General features: G+C 39.2%; 1 protein-coding gene and 1 long non-coding RNA gene across 2 annotated transcripts in view; one reads left to right on the top strand and one right to left on the bottom strand.

Annotated features, from left to right (window-relative positions):
• The window catches only part of LOC311079877 (Fc receptor-like protein 5), a 106,059-nt gene that overhangs the window by 11,795 nt on the left and 74,686 nt on the right, over nt 1–19,578 (top strand). The gene's annotated exons all lie outside the window — the stretch shown is intronic.
• Nucleotides 10,174–18,971, bottom strand: LOC311079209. Its single transcript, XR_014605355.1, has 4 exons — nt 18,886–18,971; nt 18,103–18,199; nt 17,103–17,222; nt 10,174–10,274 (listed from the first exon to the last, which is right to left on the bottom strand). It is a non-coding gene; the product is annotated as an uncharacterized lncRNA (long non-coding RNA).

Genomic DNA, 19,578 nt, shown 5'->3' with positions numbered 1-19,578 from the left:
GCTGTGTGCATGGTCAGCACCATTAAGGACAGCCCACTGAAATGCCTATAAAGAAACCATGTAAAGTTACGTTAGTCAGACTGATTTGGGAAGAACTGCAGCCGCGTCAACGCGAAGTCCTCAATAAAGAATAACTTTGTTTGAACGTGATCCCCAACGTCTCCTGGTCTCTTGCTTCGACGAAGAAAAAGTTTTCAACAATTTGGTGCCTGTGACCCGGATAGAGTTCCAGCTCCTTCACCTGAATCCAGATTGAAACAGCAAGCTCAACAAAAGATCTGCTTTCCAGACTGCATCTTTTGGAATGCAGAGCGAAACTTCCAGCTGAACAAAGATTTCCAGTCTGAATCTTCTTTTACAACCAAGGGTTGGTGAGTGCTACTCTATTCAAAATAACCTTTAAAGACCAGTACAAGTTTGAAATCCTCTGCGCCGTTCAGAGAAGTAGTTAACAGACAGCTGCAGGGTTTTGTTAACTAAGTTTATCCTCTAAAAAGTTTTTTTTTTAGATGAAATTGCATTATCCTCTACATTGCTAGAGAAGGTTTATCCTCTGTAAAGTTAGTGAAGATTTATCCTCTGCTTTATCAGGGACGGTTAGCATTAGTGCTAATATTTTGGTTTATCCTTTGCTTCAGGCAGAGAAGAATTAGCTTTATGTGCTAGTTATTTCTGTTGATCCTCTGTTCTTGTAGGCAGGGAAGATTTTAGCGTAAAGTGCTAGTAATTTGTGTTATCCTTTGCTCTGGGCAAGGAAGGTTAACAATAGCTGATGTGTTAACAAGTGTACCCTCTGTGTAGACACTAGAGAGAAGTTTTAGTGTTTTTGATTGTGTGGTAACAAAGAAAACTCACAAAAATGTTTAGGAAAAATCCCAGACTGATCCCCACTACTGAAAAAGGTGGCCGTGCAGCTCCATTGTGGTCAGAAAGCGAATTTAAAACATTGTTGGGAGAACACATGGACTCAATCGTGACTGAGAAAGTCAGATTGAATTTAACAAAGAAATTTAGCATTGATCCAGGCAGAGTTTGGTCAATCGAAGATTGTAAGAAGGTACTAGGAGAAAGTATTCGCAAGAACAGTGTCAAAGGCATTATCTTCTGTCACAGAGAATTCGGTTTAACCCTAGCTACAGAACAGTCTAAGCGCAACTCTGAGCTAGAGAAACAGATCAAAGAGCTCCGTGCTAGAATATCTTCGTTGACTAAGAAAGTAAACCGCAACAAAGATGTGGAAGAAGTTAGTCAGCCTGATAACAATTATCCTGACTTAAAAGCTTTCGTTGAAACAAATGTAGCCATCCAATCAGTAACTGATCAGCCTGTAGATTCAGTGCAGGTTTGTGGGGCTAGGAGAAGATCTCAGGGAACTGAAAGTGTTACTCCGAACTCTTCTGTTGTCCAAATACAAACGGTTGCCAAAACATCTTTAGGTCCTAAGGATATAGATAGACTCTCCCAGAGTTTACCCTCAGCACGTACAAATTTTTCTGAATTTAGAAGAGCATTGTTCAGCAAAATGCATCTCTATGACATGTCGTTGCCAGAAGTCACACAGCTGATGTCACAAATTCTAACTGAATCTGAATTCAACAATTTTGAGTCTGCTGTTACTTCCGAACTGCAACATGTCAGTAAAGGCGATTTGAGAGAAGGTGTTTTGAAAATCCTAAAGAATATCTTAGGACCCAAAATCGATTGGTCGAGAGTTACTAGCTGTGTACAAGAGAAAGAAGAAACTGTGAGTGAATATACTGAGAGGTTCTGTCAGGTAGCGGTAACGTACAGTGGAATAGTGGATGATTCCGAAAGTGTGTTAGCTGACAAAGGAGCTCTAATCCGAATTTGGGCAGATGGTCTTGTAGCTGAGTACAGAACAGCCTTGCCATTCCTAGATATTACGTGGGCTAAAAGAACTCTCAGAAGTAACCTAGAAAGTTTGGCGATTTGGGAAAGAGATTCTGATGTCAAAGAGAGAGTAAGAATTGCAGCAGTTTCTGTTAAGGTCAACTCAGAGAAGCCAAAGAAACGCAAAAGTCCTAGAGAAGCCAGTTGTTCTTACTGTGGCAAGCACGGACATTTTGGAAAAGAATGTAGAAAAAACAAAAATAACTTAAGACAAGTTAACAATGTTATGCAGCTCTTACTACATTTGTTTGCTACTTTGAAGCAACCCCTCCCCTCGTCATTGGACTCGTGGCTAAGCTTTTTGAGGTGTTAACCATTTGGGCTGTGATTGCTTAATCTCCCCAGTAACTCACAACAAAGATGAAAGACTTAGTGACTGTCACAGCCTTTGTTTGGGGGACATTCAGAAAACTCACAGCCTTAAATGTTATGCCATAGAATATTACAATCAGACCTCCATGCTCTATATGATGTCTATTAAGACTGATGTTTCTCTGGAGAATGAAAATGTGCCAATTTTCTCACACACTGTACAGTGTGTACACAACACAGGGACAGAATAGGACACGGTTCAGTGAGGGCCCTGGAAAGAACTGACGCAACAGGCGTTCGGGCGCCAATCCAGGGTGAAGACAACCTCATAGGCCTTTCCCCATTTAGTCCATCCTTACCTCACTGGTCCATAGGTGTCAAATCAATTAAGAAATAAGGAAAGAATGAAACAACCGCAGCAGATGCTACAACCCTAGTGTTTAAACAAATACTGCTACAACCCTAGTGTTTGGACAAATACTGCTCTGTCGTCTTTTGTTTTCTTTCTTCCTCTGTGCAGATAAACACTTGATGGCTGTTCCAAAAAAATCCATATGCAACGACGTCTCACCTGCATATGAAGCCACAACCTCAAGAAGACAACTACACCCACTGCTGAACGAGCCAATCACAAAAGAAAAAGAAGAAAAAAATACACAACGCAGAAATACAAAACCTTCAGTCATCCATCGATATGATCAAGACTACAAGCCTGCACCATTATCTGAGTGCTGCACCTGGTTAATATGACTGAAGATAACTTTTCATGGTTCGGAAACCTGTTAGTATCAAGTGTGTCAACCAACAAATGACTCACGTCCAGCACAAGGAAATAACAGTTTTTCAACCAGAAAAGACTATTACTCGTAAGGTTTCACGGACCCTAAGTGCATGTTTGTTTCTGTGTCAACATGCAATTACAGATGAACAACACAGAGCAAGTTATATGTGCCTGTAACTTACACAAGTTACAAGAATGAACATATGCGATGTGCCTGTAAATTACACCAGTTACAAGAATTAACTTTATGTGTTTAAATTTGTATTTTGTGAGAGTTTTTAAGAACTCTCAAACGGGGGACTGAAGGATCCAAATTTAAGAAAACGTTTAAGATCTGCTGATCTTACTTCCTTACATAACATCACATGAAAAACTAAGGTGAATTACACTGTATTGGGCATTCAAGGTGAACATGATGGCATCAATTTACTGATCAGAAGTCAGCTTTAAGTCAGCTGTCTAAACATTGTAATAGTCAGGGGTTTTGTTAGTCTTTGATCTTCCAACTAAGTGTTGAACTGTGTGTGTGAAGGTTACATAGTCTTAGCTCTCGTGACCATTTGTTGTTTATACCTTTTGGGGAAGTCTTTAATCTTCCTACTCAGAGTTGAACTGTGTGTGAATGTTACTAGTCTTAGTTCTTGTGACCATTTGTGTTTATACCATTTGGGGAGCTCAGTTGGGGGTAATTGCCTCTATTGTCATCCCTAACTAAGGCTGTGTGCATGGTCAGCACCATTAAGGACAGCCCACTGAAATGCCTATAAAGAAACCATGTAAAGTTACGTTAGTCAGACTGATTTGGGAAGAACTGCAGCCGCGTCAACGCGAAGTCCTCAATAAAGAATAACTTTGTTTGAACGTGATCCCCAACGTCTCCTGGTCTCTTGCTTCGACGAAGAAAAAGTTTTCAACAGACCTTACACTATAAAGGTGGGACGCAGGAATGAAAAAAGATGGGGAATCATCTTCAAATGCATGACTTCTCGGGCAGTCCACATTGACATACTCACCAGCATCAACACAGATTCCTTCTTGATGGCTTTACGACGATTCATCTCCAGACGTGGTAAACCCTTTGAGCTTCTGTCAGACCAAGGCACCAACTTTAAGGGAGGAGAAAGGGAATTGAAAGAGTCATTCATCCCCCTTCATCCTGAGCTTCAAGCCCAACTCGCCAGCCAACAAATAAGATTCATCTTTAATCCACCCAGTTCACCCCATTTCGGTGGATGTTGGGAGAGAGAAATCCGTTCTTTAAAGGCTGCACTTCACGTCACCATTGGCAGCCAGACAGTTACAGAAGAAGTGCTGAGAACTGTCTTCATAGAAATAGAAGGAATTCTCAACTCCAAACCCATTGGCTTCACCTCTTCGGACATTGCGGATCCAGATCCAGTAACTCCTAACATCTTGCTGATGGGGCGGTGAGATGCCTCATTACCGCAAGTGGTATACCAAGACTCTGAAATCCTGAGCCGAAAGAGATGGAGACATAGCCAGCTCTTGGCTGACCACTTTTGGAAGCACTTTATTCGGCACTACCTACCCAACCTCCAGATCAGACAGAAATGGAAGACTGAAGAAGCTGACATGCAGGTCGGGGATATAGTCATGATCGTGGACCAACAATTGCCCCGCGCTCTTTGGCCTGTTGGGAGAATTGTTCAGGTCTTTCCTGGGTTGGACAAGAGAGTCAGATCGGCGGAAATACAGGTTAACGGCAAAACCTACACCCGACCTGTAGCCAAGATTATTTGTCTGCCCTCTCTTCCCGACTAGCTTTAAACTTAACCCTCTGAGGTCGACAAACGCGCGGGCGCGTTTTGCCGGATTTTCTCCACATTGTAGCACTATAAACTTAAATTACTCCATCATTTATGGTCATACAGAAAAAAGAAATATAAAAAAAGAATCTGTGATATTTCTCCTTTTGTATGTGTCCACTTACAATCAAATCAAAACATTGTGCTTTTGTAAAATAAAGAAAATAAACAGGGTGTGCGTTCTGCCTCTCTGTCGCGGTGAACTTTTTTTTCTTGAGCACGTCTATAAACTGAAACAAAACTCAGCGAATACTTGTCACACATTTATGAGCCATATACCTTTATAAACATTTAAGTGTGTACTTTTAAATAATCGGATTCAAAACGAAAACAAATATTCTCTGTTTACGTAATTTGTATAAAACCAACAAGATGTCCAGCTTCTCAAACGCTTGCTCATTACAGTTAATTTGGCCACGCCTACTCGCGCAAAAGATATTCACATGCAAATCTCCACATGGAACGCGAACGCGCTCGTTACCTCAACAACAAAACACTTCACTTCACTTTTCGTCGAGTTTGAAAGACGTGCCTGAGCTTACATTGGATTTAGGCTACCTCAGAAGAAGAAGAACGCGATCTGAAGACAAGAAAGATAAGGTAAGAAATTCTTACATAGCCTATTGTTGCATACATGTCACTAGTGTTGTCAAAAGACCCGGTACTTCGGTACCAAGTCGGTACTAAAAAAATGTAAACGTCACGGTACCAAGTTTTCTTAAGTACCGGTGGTACCGAGGACCCGTTCAAACCCGGTTCCTTGATGCGCATGCATGCACTGAGCGCGTGCAGTTGCGCGTCCTCTTTATTAAAGCGCTGAGACATGGCGACTGGCGGTGCTGCTGATGTGGTGGCTGTAAATCCACTTGTTGATAAGAAAGGAGGAAAGAGACACATATGGAAATATTTTGGATTAGGCTAATGTCACGTTGCCATAAGTGGCCGTTCACATTGCGCGTTTTTTGCGCGTGCAGATTCGTTATTCCAAATGTAGGCGCGCGGCAAGCTCGTTTTTCCAAGCGCGCCTATGTTCATGGTTGCATAGCAGCGACAGACGCCACGGGAGAGAAAGCGCTTGTGGAAAGGAGAAACTTTGCGATCTCCGAATGCAACGTTACATGAGGAGAGTAAAGATGGAAAGCTTTTAAAGATTAGTTCCATATAAATTCACAGATAATTTGTTGTTTTGTCGTTAGTGAAAATCAATATTGACCTTGCATTTGAAAAAGGATCCTCATATAAAAACAATACTAAAATTCAGAGTAAGTTCATTCGCATTCGGAGATCGACTATTTTTGAAGCGGTGTGAACTGCGCTCTCCATGATGACGAGGAAGTATCAGCCTTATTAGACATTCTCTGGTATCAGCAAAGAATGAATTGATTTCTAGCTCTTTGGTACCGAAATTGGTACCGAGAACCGTGGATTTTCACTGGTATTGATACCTAATACTGAAATTTTGGTACCGTGACAACACTACATGTCACGTTGCAGTTGAACTGTTGCTAGATATATGGGGAATATTATAATATTTAGACCCGTGTTTACTGTGTTTGTGGATATCTGCTCAAACATAGATATGTTTATGGTAACCATAATGTTTTATATTTGAGCGTGATCGCGTTTGAATGTATCATATTTTGCAAGCGATCGCTTTTGAATGTATCATATTTTGGATGAAAGCAAAACGCACCAAACGGCTTCATGTTTTTATTATTATCTCATTTCATATCATCATAACGGATGGAAACATTTGAAGTAACATGATAATCAATATATTTTTCTCTAGCTTAGTTGTTACTGAAATCTTTTGGAAGATTTATAGGCTGCTATAGGTTATTTATTGTTATTATTATTTTATCCGCACTGCGCATATACCTTATGCCTACAAGGCACAACAAACCTGGTGTTCATTATATTATATATCGTTGGAAACGTGTGTGTGTGTGTGTGTGTGTGTGTATTCTGTGAATTTTAAAAAGGAATTTTAAAAAGCAATTTTAACCAGAAAAATCTAATATTTATTTCCAAAATCGTGCAGGCCTTTCTCTTGATATCAGTATGTTCACTTTATTTTTTCAGGTCCCAGATGCCACTGAGGACTTCAACATTCACATGAGTCTCAGTACGTGAACATGGTAAAGTGAAAATATTGGAAATGAAAGGTATGTACAGTGTTTTTAGGAATGGCACAAAGGTCTCTGTCTTTGAAGTGCTTTTTTGGCATTTGTTGTGTATCTTTGGATTATGTTGTGTTGTAAATAAATCCAAACAATTTAAAAGCCATTCTTTTTTAAATCTCCTCATTTACAGTATTGTGCAAGGTTGCTCAGAATGATAGGGGCCTGATAGCTCCTAATAGGGCCGTTAGGGGAGGTTCTTTGTCTTTCTCAGGTGAGAAAAGCTTACATATTAATGAGCTCTTGCATAAGGCTTTTTCACACAAAACACGTCGTAAAATTTTTAAATCAATATATTGTCTTATCTGAATGAGCAGTCAGGGTGATTTTCACATAGTTTTGCAGCAAATATTCTAGGCTACGTCATACAATTTTCAAAAGTCTTGTGAAGAAATAATCAGTATGGGTTTCATGGCCTTATTTCAGTGAGAATTTTTTTTTTGTATTTTCAAAAACCACGCATAAATGTCATTATCTCAAAACTACAAACTTTTACATACATGCTGTTGATATATTATTGTAGCAGAGTTTGTGCTGAATACAGTGTAATTAGACTTTAGCCATGAAAATGTCACAAGTAACAGATATAACCAGAAATGTCAGAGCATGTCAGAACACCTCCAGGGCCCAGAAAACAGCTCAGACCTCAGAGGGTTAATGTAGCAAAGACACTTAAAGATGGCAAATTCACACTGTGAATTTGGGGGCGGCTGTAGAAAGTGTTCCCCTTTAGCACATGGACTCTCCCAGTCACCCCTGTCATTCAGTGAGAAATGGACTATTCCAAAACTTTCCACCGGAGTTCGCAAAGTGACGGAGAAGAAAGTTGACGGATGATAACGGGAAAAGGAGATCGGCTGAATATTGTATATAGTTTGTAGAGTATGGTGTATTAGCCCAAATCGGAGGAGTTTTATAGATTGTGCGTGTGCGTGCATCACACTGTAAGTAATCACATAATTACTGAACAGTCTCAACTAACGCTAATCCGACTGTATCTGTGTTTACATTTAATGTTGTTTACTTAATTATATTCAGTTGCTGTGACATTACTGCCATTCCATGTATATTTATGTCATTCGTTGTGAGTATTAGTTATATTTATTCCTTATAAACAGCAATGCACGTTGGATCTCAGGTCGCACACATGCGCTCATAGTTGTTTACATCTCGGTTTGACGGCACATGCAGCAGTAGCCATGCTCGCATGCACAGCTCGTGCACAGCTCGTGCACAGCGTTAGTACGCTGTATTTTGTTCTGTAAACTCAAGTATTTCATCATAGAAATTGTATTGTGTTATATTTACCTTTATTCGTCAGTAATTTACCAAATAAGCTTTATTCATATTGTTCTTGTGTTTTATGTTTATATCCATATTCATATCTGTATTTTGTATTCACAGAACCACACATCTATGCACCTTTAATAAAACAACGATTTGGAATATAACCTGAGTGAGACATTGTTCTGACCGGACAACCTGTAGCCTTCAGCCAAACCTGAACTAGCAGTTAGAGTGAATACTCACAAGATTTTTCAATATTATTTTAACCTAATTTGTATTAACAACTCAAAAGTCCTCCTCAAAAAAACTTCACTAATTAATCCAATGGGGAAAGTTATAGTGATGTGATACACAGCAAAATCCTCAGTGTTGAATGAACTCGATGTCTAAATGAGTCCAAGAGTGTTAAAGATGAAGAAACTACAGTTTTTGTGCTAATTTAGAGAACATTATTAAAGAAACAAACATTTTATTAATGTTTCTGGAAGAATTTTTGTTCATAACTTTGAGATCCTTAACGTTAGCCAAAGTTATGATAACGTTCCCTGTTAGCCGGTTATGGTTGTGGGGTAAAAGTATATTTATCATAAAGGCTCAACACAAAATTGGCACACCACAGCTCCAATAATAGAAACATGTATTTCATGTTCTCAGTGGCCATTAGACTCGACACTTCACCTGTGGTGAGAACATGACCCAGATAGCACATGTACGTCGGGCCGACGTTGGCCCGATGCACAAAGTTCCATCGGCACGATGTCGCTCAGAGATCGTTTGCTCATCGGCAATATGTCGCCTCGACGTCGGCCTTTGATCGCAAATGATCTCCGGCCGATGTTTGAACGATGCAAAGCTGTAAATCTTTTGCCAGCTCTGCATGGGTTTTATAGGACCTTTATTTATATAGGTCGGACCTTTCGGGCTACTCCTTACATTAGACACCATGCGCTGCTTTCATTGACGCACACACTTACGAACACACGCATGCACGCACACGGACACACACACATACAGAGCGGAGATCGCTCTGCAACACTCACTCAGCAGCACATAAACTGTAGTCAACATTGCCCCGAGACTTAAATTGATAAAATAGCTTTGATACTGAACATGCAACTTTCATCCCTCTTAATGGCCATATTCAAGAAAAAAAGTGGAGTAGTTTTACACTTCCATCTTACCTCGCACTCTTTCAACGTTAAACTGCTGGAATACATGCTCTGCTTCTGTGAACAGTAAACACCGCCTTCTATGATTTGATTGGCTATCTATTTGGATGGTCGCTGTAAGGTAGACCAGCCTAAAATGTAACTTTTAAACCTTTTTGCCATCCTAAAAACAGAGCAGAGCAAGAATTTCCAATATTGAATTTCCAGTTTGGCCATTTCTAACTATTGACATACTATTGTTATTATTGACGTATAATTATACACTGCAAAAAATGTTTTTCTTACTTAGTATTTTTGTGTTGTTTCTAAAGCTAAATTATCTGCCAGTGGGGTAAGAAAAATAATCTTGTTTTCCAATAGAATAAAGATTATTTTTCATACCCCACTGGCAAATAATTTAGATTGTTTTAAGCAAAAATTACTTAAATTACTTTCTGTTTATCTGAAAACAAAATAGAATTTCTTATGTCATTTTACTTCTCTAGTAAATGCTTCTTGATTTAAGAATTTTTAGATATTTGGACTGGAAACAACACAAAAATACTAAGTAAGAAAAGCATTTTTTTGCAGTGTAGGACTTGTCCCCCTCAATGTCTATGAACATATATACAGCCCTGGAGTTACTTGACTATCCAATATGAAAAAAGTAGGCTCTACTGACATTGAAAAATATCAATAACTGTCTCTAGTATAATGAACAGACACAATTCAAGTTAAGACATTTTAATGACACCAGAAAGAACTCCAGGAGAAAAGGGATCAAAAGGGTTCCTCAGCAACAATGTAGAGAAGGATTCTTCCTGGCAACCTGTAACAGAGTGAAAAATATTGAGAAAAAGCAGTTGGGACTAAAGCTAAGAATTGTCATTACACTGGATAATATAATTAAAAATCTAACAATCAAAGGTACATCAGCTGGCAAACCATTTAATAGTTTAATAGGTTTAATAGTTTATTTAAAGGGAATGATTGTGGTGGGTAGTTTGCTCAAACTATGGCAGCGATACAGCGAATAGTTGTTCTAAAAGACGGCGCCGTCCGCGGAGTGCTTTCAAAGGCCAGTGAAAGCATACTTTCAGTTAAGTTGTAAGTAGATGCTAACTGTTTCTCATGGGTTCGTATGGTATTTTAAACATTTACAGGGGTAAGTCTGTGATTTTATTGCCATCCGAATCCATAATGTCAGTGTTTTTTCTCACCCAACCCGCGTACATTTCTTCATTTCTTTTATAAAGAACACCTCTTTCTCACATAACGCAGTGAAGCAGCCCCTGCACGAGTGAATAATTGATTCTCGAGCCATCGATATCAGCAGATTCAGCAGCATCGCCACGGGCAGCACTGGGTAACGTCACACGTAAGAAGGAATATCTTTAGCAGCTTTCTAAGGTATGGTTCGGGGAACACGCCTATAAATGTTATACCTTTAGTTAAGTTATACCTTAAAGGGATAGTTCACTTTGAAATTAAATTTTGGTATGTTTTAGCTTACCTGAAGGGCATCCAAGATGTAGGTGTCTTTTTTTCCGCAGTAGTTTTAATTTTGATATTTTTAGGTCCAACCGTTCTTGTCTGTCAGTCATTTCATGCAGGTTTATGGATCCTTTCTCAAAGAGCATGCACAAAGTCCAAATTAAAACAATTCCCCATCGTCCAAATGAAACAATTCCCCATCGTAAGTACACTCTGATGGCCTAAGACACGAAACGAGCGGTATCTATACACTAGATGTTGCCTTCGCTATTGCAGTTCATTGGAACGAAACCGTAGCCAAGGCGACATCAGTGTATATATCTATACCCGCCCGCGCCGTCAGATCAGTTGGACGCGGCTTTGTTCAAGAGGTAACAACAATATAAATACTGTTCGTTTTCTCACACAAACCGCTCGTTTCGTGTCTTAGGCCATCAAAGTGTACTTATGATGGGGAATTGTTTCATTTGGACGATGGGGAATTGTTTTAATTTGGACTTTGTGCATGCTCTTTGAGAAAGGATCCATAAACCTGCATGAAATGACTGACAGACAAGAACGGTTGGACCTAAAAATATCAAAATGAAAACTACTGCGGAAAAAAAGACACCTACATCTTGGATGCCCTTCAGGTAAGCTAAAACATACCAAAATTTAATTTCAAAGTGAACTATCCCTTTAAGAGTCTTCGTAGCACGCTAAGAGACAACGTTATCGGGAAACCCAGCCCAGGTGTTTATGAATGAGACACTGAATTAATTGGTTTTAAAAGTGTTTAAATTAATGATTCAATTGAGTATATTTTTTTTTAATAGACTGGAACATGTTATTCTGATGTATGTTATCGTGATCTCCATTTTAAACAAAACAAAAACGATTTTAAACCAAATAGATTCTCAGTTTATCCTGAATTAGGGGCCGTTCACATATCGCGTCTAAAAATGTGTGGAAAGTGCTCTCTCCTTTCTACAAGCACTTGCGCTCCCGTGGCGTCTGTCGTTGCTATGCAACCATGAACTGCGCTCTCCATGATGACGAGGAAGTATCAGCAAAGGATTAATTGATTTCTAGCCCTTGCATTAGCTTACTACTACTACTAAATATACTACTAGATATATTTATGGAGATGGGAAATAAAAACTCGCCCTGTACAGCTATGATCAGCTGTTCAGCCGAGTTTTCCATGTTGTTACGGAAAGGCCAAAGCTGATCGGTTAGTTTTTGTCACATGACCTGCGGTGCGCTTGTGGCATTCTGAAAAGTTGAGATGTTTTCATCTCGCTGTGGAAAAACGAGCACGCTGCATCGCATGCGCGTCACTTCTATTATGGTATTACCGGTGTTGTCACACTTTGACTACCTGGTGGGGAAATATCCGAACGTATGACTTACAGAAGGTACAATTAACTAAGAACGTTTCGGGAAACACGTATTAACGATAAGGTACAGCTTAAGGTATAACTTAGGAACGACGTAGCGTTATGAGGGTTTCGGGAAATCCAGCCATTATCATAATTAATAACGTGTTTCCTGAAACGTTCTTAGTGTTGCGCTTTTATTGAGCAGGTCATGCAATAACATAAATTAGTTTGAAAGATTATGTGTATTTTCAGTTAACTTTAGTAAGATGCATTTACATGGTTACTGTGCATTAGATTTAATCAACTCTGTGTCTGCAAGGGTGTGTGCCAAATGGCCATACAGATGAATGCCCATTCAGATGTATGGCCCATAGAAACTGATTGGTGTGAATGAATAAAAAGAATCAGCATTGCTCAGAGTGGATTAGCAAGTTAGATCGACCTCCTGTGGGAGGTCCTAACAGTTTTCCTTTGTTTGTAGCCCTTTTGTCTTCATGTATAAAGTTCAGTCTCAACAGACAGAACTTTGGGTTAAGATTGTTGAAGGGTGACATGCTAACATCGCTGCTGAAGGACTGCTACACTACAAACCTTCAATAAATTCTTCTCCCCACAAGAACTCTGGTCAAGCTTACTTATTTTATGTATTGGAGAAATCTAATACATTGGCGAGCCACCCAAACGACTGCTCTGCCAAATACACCAAAATCTAACAATTTGGCGAGAGCCAGCCAGGAGACACTGACCAAGCAGTAAACCAAGAACTCACCAGCTGCAACAAGAAGTAAACGGAATAGTTTTCGAGTATCTGAAGTTCAAAAGATTGCATCTGTGGACACAATTTATTTGAATCAACTGGATCCGGTCTCAAATATCCTAATTTGGTGAGTGAAACTTATCAGCTGTCTAAAAGAACATCTTCTGAAAAGAATAATAGTAGACCAGTAAAGATTTGTAGTGTAGTCACTCATACTGTGTATTGTTGATAATTTTAGGCTTGGTCCTTTTTCATGAGTCTGTAGGAACCTTTTAAATGATTTAGTTAATTCTCTTGAAACTGTAGGAGCTATATAAATAAGTTTTATAGCTTGGCCCTGTTCTCTTGAGTCTCTAAGAATCATTTAAGAAAGAGGTTTGGTCCGTTCTCATGGGATTGTAGGAGCTATTGAAATAAAGTATAAGTTTGGTCCTTTCTCTGGAGTCTGTAGGAATTGTTAAAGAAACAATTTAGTCCGTTCGTCCAGAGATTGCAGAAACTTTAGGCTTGGGCCTTTTTCATGAGTCTGTAGGAACCTTTTAAATGATTAAGTTAATTCTCCTGAAACTGTAGGAGCTATAGAAATAAGTTTTATAGCTTGGCCCTGTTCTCTTGAGTCTCTAAGAATCATTTAAGAAAGAGGTTTGGTCCGCTCTCATGGGATTGTAGGAGCTATTGAAATAAAGTATAAGTTTGGTCCTTTCTCTGGAATCTGTAGGAATTGTTAAAGAAACAATTTAGTCTGTTCATCAAAAGATTGTAGAAGCAGAGGCTTGGTCCTTTCTCTTTGGTGTCAGTAGGAATTGTTAAAGAAACAATTTAGACTGTTCGTCCAGAGATTGTAGAAACTGTAGAAAAAGTTGGGACTGATGTTGCTGCAAGAATTGGATTGGGAATTCTTGACTGGGTGCTAATTCAGTAGCCAATATAAGATTAAAATGTTTGGGACTGATGTTGCTGCAAGAATTGGTAATTCTTGACTGGGTGCTAATTCAGTAGCCAATATTTTAGTTTTGAATTAAACATTCTAATTGTGTTAGGAACTAGAAGTGTATTTGCCTTCTGATGAAAGATGCAGAAAGACTCTTAAATGATAATGACAAGCTGTTAAAGTTGCTATCCACACAACTGGGATCAAAAGACGGTTCTGGACGAAAAAATCCCATGAAATCTAGCAGCAAGATAGAGAAAGAGTCACTCTACCCATTTAAAGACCTCAAGAAGATTGAGGATCAACAACGTCATTATCTGCTAGAAGAAAGTGACAGCAGCTCGACTGGGAGCCCTGATGACAGTGATGTTGAATCTGAGACACATGCTGCTTATGTGACCAAGAAAAACAAAAAGGTTAGACTCGCTCCTGTAATTGTCAAGAACAGAAGGACTGAAATTGAAGTTGACAATGAGGAGGAGTATGAGGAGGAAGGCGAAAGACGAACCCGCATCGTAAAAAGAACAATTAAGAAATATGTTCCACATAGAACATACCAACCAGCTTCTCCAGAGCAAGTTGACAAATGGTCAAAAGAATTGCCAGACGTGTACAAGCAACCAAGGAAAGCTTGGCAATTTCTTCAACGCTTACGGAAAATCTACAATTTACATCCAGTAGATGGTGTGATGATTGTTAATGTGAACTTAAGGGACAATGACCAAAAGAGGCTAACTGAAAGTGTTGAAAACAGGATAGGTGAGTCTCAAGAAAACATTGAGCCTGGATGGGAAGCTCTACGAACATTCTTGTTTGAACTGAAACCAGCAGAGGTTAATTGGGCTAGAATTACCTCATGCATGCAGAAGACTGGAGAAAGTGTTGCAGAGTTTGAAGAACGCTTCACACAAATTTGGTTGGAACATGCTGGTTTAAATGACAGCGAGGATCTTGACAAAAACACTAGCATGCCTCTGAAAACTGCTTTTGTAAATGGACTGAAACCTGAAGTTTCAAAAGCCCTTAAAATCCAATATGATGACTGGGACAGTGTTGGAAAATCTTTTAATCAGATTGTTGAGTGGTCAGCAAAGATTGAAAGAACACATGAAGTCAAACTCAGAGCATTGCGATCGAAGACAATGTCATACAACAACAGGACAATGTGGAATGAGTATAAAGAAAATGAAGATAATAGACAGTCAAAAACTCAAAGAAGATGCAGATATTGCAACGAAGAAGGACATTGGGCTCGTGATTGCAAGCTGAGTTTAAAACATCAAAGCAATGACAAGGACAACCTGTTGAGGAGGTTTCAGCGGTTGACAGCCAAACAAAAACAGATTCTGCTAAATGCTGTTGAGCCGCAGGGAAACTGAAGAGCCTCTCTCTGCAGCACCAACTAGTGACATCTAATCAGACAACTGATGGAATCCATGTGTATGCAAAAATGACAAATGAAGACACCACCCCAAAGGTAAAAGCATACTCAGAAGTCTCAATAACTGAAGCCAAAGATGATGTCCTAGTAGAAGGTGCTGTTATACAAGCCGTAAAGGAGAGAGGTGCACATACAGCGGCATTAAGACAACTTCAGCAAGTTGTGCCATGTAAACTGATTCAAAATGAAGCATCCAGAAAACAAATGCAATCAGTAATGGAAGCTAAAACAAAACTGCATAATGACAAGCAATGCAGTAAGGATGACCACAAGGAAATTGGACTATACCCTTTTGAACATGTCACAGGCCGGCCCATGTCCAATGAAAACCTAACATCTGACAGCCCTGACCAAACTGATGAAAGACTCAGCCTGGTAGGACACAATGCCAAGAATCAATTTTCACCATTAGAATCCAGGAGGGAAAGCCTTCATGATCTCAAGGTAACTGATGAACCAGTTAAGGTGCAGAGAAAAGATGAGTGGACCGACATGAGCCATTGGGATTTGAAACATCTGCCTAGAGATGAGGGATAGACGGCAGTAGTGTTTATCAGAGTCCAGATATGGCGGGACTAGGGTTTTTAGGCTCTAGCTTGTCGCCTGAGGACGAAGACATAAACCTACAGCCACTGATAAACACAGTAGTGTCCTGCCAATTAAATAGGGATAGATTTTCAGGCAGTAATGAACTATGTGTTTAAAATATTTTACTTGGCAAGATACGTTCCCCTTTTCTCTTTTGTGTGATTGCAGGTGTTCCAGTGTGCCAGAGGATGAGCAAAGACATCCAACGTTTAGACTGCACTGCATTGGCCACTAAGATGAAAACTTCTGAACATTCACAGAACACAACACTATCCGCCACTTCCAAAAGATCACAACTCCAAAATAAAATCTTCCAGAGGACTCAAGCATTCAAGAGGATGCAAAGTTTCACCATGAACTCTTATCCTGTCATTTTAAGTAATGGAGCCTGTATGCAGCATGTTGTATATATGATTAATGAAGTTTGTTTTGTGATCAAAAATGATCAGATGAGGGATTGAAAGATTATGTGTATTTTCAGTTAACTTTAGTAAGATGCATTTACATGGTTACTGTGCATTAGATTTAATCAACTCTGTGTCTGCAAGGGTGTGTGCCAAATGGCCATACAGATGAATGCCCATTCAGATGTATGGCCCATAGAAACTGATTGGTGTGAATGAATAAAAAGAATCAGCATTGCTCAGAGTGGATTAGCAAGTTAGATCGACCTCCTGTGGGAGGTCCTAACAGTTTTCCTTTGTTTGTAGCCCTTTTGTCTTCATGTATAAAGTTCAGTCTCAACAGACAGAACTTTGGGTTAAGATTGTTGAAGGGTGACATGCTAACATCGCTGCTGAAGGACTGCTACACTACAAACCTTCAATAAATTCTTCTCCCCACAAGAACTCTGGTCAAGCTTACTTATTTTATGTATTGGAGAAATCTAATACATTGGCGAGCCACCCAAACGACTGCTCTGCCAAATACACCAAAATCTAACAGTTATTTACACCAATAATGTGATGCGGATGCTGGGCAATCTAGTGAGTTTTGGAGGTGGAGCATTGAAGAGAGGGGTGTGTTTGTTTGGGTTCATTCCAAATATCAACTATGTCCAACAGCGTTTTTGAAATATCGCTTACCCCATCTTAATATCTGGCAGTTTTGTGTCCATCTATAGTTGCCATCATCTGAAGTCTTCACAAGTGAGGCTGGATCCACACTGGATCTCGCTGTAATCTCTAGTGAACTTGCTGAGCATCCTGAGATAGAAACAGGGAAGCAACAGAAGAAAGATTAGCATAGCTGCAGTTCATATTATTTCAGGCAAAAGATGATCATGTGCACTTTTTACTATTTCATCACATATTAACTGTAAAACAAGATTATGAGATGTGTTAATTGAATGCTTGGCTAAAGAGTTGTGTCTTTAGTCTAGATTTAAATTGGGAGAGTGAGCCCCGAACATTATCAGGAAGGTTATTTATGAAAGTAAAAAAGTAGCAAAACTCGAGAGCATAAAGATGTGAATTTGAGAACTTGTCCCCTGTAAAATACAAGTCCAAAGTTGAATTTAGAGATTTGCACTCGCAGAACGTGACTTAACGCATAGACAGTGATATTAAAATAAATAAATGATAATTCTGTAAAACCATAATAATTAAAAATAGACTACTATGTACAGTTAAGCGTTTTCCTCACATAGAAAACTGGTAGAAAACCACTTTATGAGGTTTTTTAACATTAATATGAGTTCCCCTAGCCTGCCTATGGTCCCCCAGTGGCTAGAAATTGTGATAGGTGTAAACCAAGCCCTGGGTATCCTGCTACGCCTTTGAGAAAATGAAAGCCGGTAATAATCATAAATGTTTCTTGAGCGTCAAATCATCATATTAGAATGATTTCTGAAGGATCATATGAAGCTGTGATGCTGAAAATTCAGTTTTGATCACAGGAATTAATTACATTTTACAATATATTCACATAGAAAACAGTTATTTAAAATTTGTTATATTATTTCACAAAATTATTGTTTTGAATGCTGTCTTGGTGAACATAAGAGACTTCTTTCAAAACAATTTTTTTTTTACCAACACAATTAGTGTATGTTTGACATTAGTGTATGTTTGAAGTTTTACTTACTAATCATATGGTTCATAGCGCCTTAGAGATGATGATCCGAGATGATGATCCGCCCAACTCTGCTATGGTGGAGGCCAGGGCATCAACATTGAAGGATCTAGAAACACAACAAACCATTTGTCACAGAGCCAACAATATTATTATATAATGCCAGGTTTATTACAAGTAAGAAGCTATAGCTAAGCTATATTATTATGTATTATATTATATTATATTAAGCTATATTATATATAAGCTACAGCAGAAGTGAAATGCTTTTCTGAGATGAGTTTCTGAATCTATTTGACCTGCATCTGGGCATGGAGTACCTATGGCCTGAGGGAAGTAGCTTGAACTGGCAGGACAAAGGATGACAAGGGTCAGCTGCCCTCTTTGCCACTCTGTTGGAGTAAATGTGTGAGAGAGGGGGAAAGATTGCCTGCAATCTTGCTACACGTCCTAACAATACTCTCTAATCGATTTTTTGTTTTTTTGTAGACAAGGAACCAAACCAGCAGATAAAACAGAAGGTTAAAACAGACTCAATAAAACAAGAATAAAACATTCTCATCAAAGTGGGATCAATGTTAAAATTCCTGTCTACGGTAAAAATGCATTTGCTGCTGGGCTTTGGCACAAACAGCATCAGTGTGTGATTCAAAACATAGCTTACTATCAATTATTGTGCCAAGGTACTTGTATTCTTGTATCTCAATAGGTTGGCCATCAATGATAGTGAGGGGAAAAGGGGGGCTCTGTTTTAATTAATGTTTTTAATTAATTCTTTAGTTTTGGATTTCCTACCTGTATTTCCTACTTCTCCGGCAGCAGCTTTCTTCAGAAATGTTGAAGTCGTGGAGCTTTAATTCCCTCTGTTCTAGGTTATTTTGTTGCTGCTGAAATCACAGAACATTTTTTTTTATCAATATTTGTTTACCATTGAGCTAGTTTCAACCAATTTCCTCACTCCATGTAAGTGACGTCACCGATTAGGCCTATACGTTTATGTTTACGTTTGTGTAAAATAAATTAGCTCACTTCCAGGTAAAACCTTTACAAAAACCTCTCATATACACATAATAGGCGATTAAAAGCCCAAACTTTCATAAACAAAAGCTCAACCGAGTTAACATTAACTTAGCTTAACTTAACGTAGCTGCTAACTTACCTCTTCTGAAAACGGTTGAGATGCTAACGGACTTTTTCCGAAGACACAAAACCATGTCTATAAAAGTAATTATTCAACATAAGCGTATCAATTACAAGTAAGAGAAGTGTCAAGAACAGTTGTGTGTATTATCCGTGTGATATTAGAGATTAATATCACCTGAAAGCAGTGAAAACAACAGCGAGAGAGAGGGAGATTTCCTGCTTACCAGTCGCAGTGGTCCCGCGGCGTTTCCATGGCAACTCTGCGCCGCGGCCGCTCCAGTGTTTGAAAGGGACTTGAAAGTTCACGCGCACAACGCGACATCGGCCTCCCGTATAGTGGGCCGA

Source organism: Abramis brama (genome assembly GCF_963993115.1).
Source record: "Abramis brama genome assembly, chromosome: 3".
Lineage (NCBI taxonomy): Eukaryota > Metazoa > Chordata > Actinopteri > Cypriniformes > Leuciscidae > Abramis > Abramis brama.
Note: the sequence above shows the minus strand (reverse complement) of the source record. Positions and strands in the feature narration are given on the sequence as shown.